We start from the raw sequence: 1,936 nt of genomic DNA on the forward strand, positions 1-1,936 counted from the left end.
TTTAGCTAATATTAAATTCTAATAATATAAAAATAAAATATTAGTTTAAAATATTGACTAATATTAATAAAAATGATTGTTTCTAACATTTTTTTTACAAATATGTGAAATCTAAAATCTACTACCACAGTAGAGAGAGAGAGAGAGAGATGCATAGATTGACTATATTTATTTACAGTAAAATAGATTTCAGGTCTAGTGAGAGTGCAATATTGTAATGTACTAACAATAGATCTATAATATGATAGATTATGAAAAATTTCAGCACCAAATTGAAATATTTTTTTTGATGATATCATAGGAGCTGAGACTGAGTTAGCATCTTGCATGCCAGCTCTAAAAAGTAATTTATGAATGTATTTAATTTGATAAAGGTGATAAGTGCTTGAATCTAATTTAAAAGCTTCTACTTCCAGAAAATAATTAGAATTCTAAAATGTTTGAAAGAGAAAATAGTGTGTAATTTTGACATAAGAGATACAATAAGTTTAGAATTGTTATACGTGATAAGAATGTCATAAACATATACTAAAATATAGATATGAAAAGTAGAAGATTGAAAAAAGAATAATGAAGGGTCAGATCTAATACTTTTGAAGGCAAATTGAAAAAGAGTTGATGCTAAAATTACATACCAGGTCATAGAAGCCTATTTTAGGCCATAAATTGTCTTATTTAATCTACAAGCATGTGAAGAATTAGCATATATAAATCATGAAGGTTGTATAATATAATCAATTTTATTTAATTTGCTATTTAAAAAAGTATTGTCAAAATCATATTGCTGAACTAACCAATTTAAAGATATGGCAATAGTGAGTATAACCCAAATAATTGTAGAATTAATTATTAAACTAAACATTTTCGTAAAATCAACAATTCCAATATGATGGTTTCCCAAAGCAACTAACCTAGCTTTATATCGTTTGACCTCACCAAAAGAGGATCATTTGGTAGCAAAGACTTATTTAAAACCAAGAATAGTGTTATTTGATGGAAGATTTACAATATCTCTAGTTCGAGTTAAGTCCCATTTTGGTCTTTGAGATTGACAAGTTGCACTGATTTAGTTCTTCAGATCCCGATAAAACTAAATTAGTCCTCCAGATTCGAAAAAGTGCACTACGTTAGTCCTTGTCCTATTTTCTGTCACCGGAGCACTAACGCCGTTAGTGACATGGCCAAATGTTGCCACACTGGACACACTAACGGTTAGATGACGTGGCTTAAAAATTTGATTAGTTCCAATTTAGTCCTTATCCCCTTTTTAAAACCTAAATTCATCCCGTGACTTCATCATCTTCTTCTTCTTCCCATTTCTTTCTGATTCTTCGTTTCCTACTCCCTTCCGAGTTTAGCATCATGATTGCAAGTAGGAGCCAGAGTTCTATGCGGTCTAACATAAGGAGTTCCAGTCGAAGTAGAGCATCGAGTGTTCTACAGTGGTGTAGGTGTGGGTGCCGTCCTGTTCTTCGGTAGTCCACAACAGAGGCTAACCCTAACAAGCCATTCTTTGGGTGCCCTAACTACAATGTTAATGGTAAGAGGTGGTGTGATTTGTTTGTCTGGGCTGACATTGGAGAAGAAGACCTCGAAGAAAGGGTAATTTCTACTGTGGATGGTGACCAAGCTAGGGTGGATTTGGCTTGGAGAGTTGGGAAATTAGAGGCTGAAGTTAAAATCCAAAAAATGTACATTTTATTTTTGGCTTTGTTTATAGTGTTTGTTGCTGGTTTCATGTTGGTAGTTAAAGCTTGAAGATGATTTTGTTTTACTATGGTCAGGGTTAATGTGTAATAGAAGAAAGAAAAAGTCTCCTTCTCAAATTTTCAAGTTGTTAGTCATTGCATAAATGTAAAGCAAGTTGTTTTCTGTCATCCAATGAAATTGTTAAAAAAAATTAAAAAAAAGAAATCTAAAATAGCATAATTAAAGA

Source organism: Arachis ipaensis, chromosome B05 (assembly GCF_000816755.2).
Source record: "Arachis ipaensis cultivar K30076 chromosome B05, Araip1.1, whole genome shotgun sequence".
NCBI lineage: Eukaryota > Viridiplantae > Streptophyta > Magnoliopsida > Fabales > Fabaceae > Arachis > Arachis ipaensis.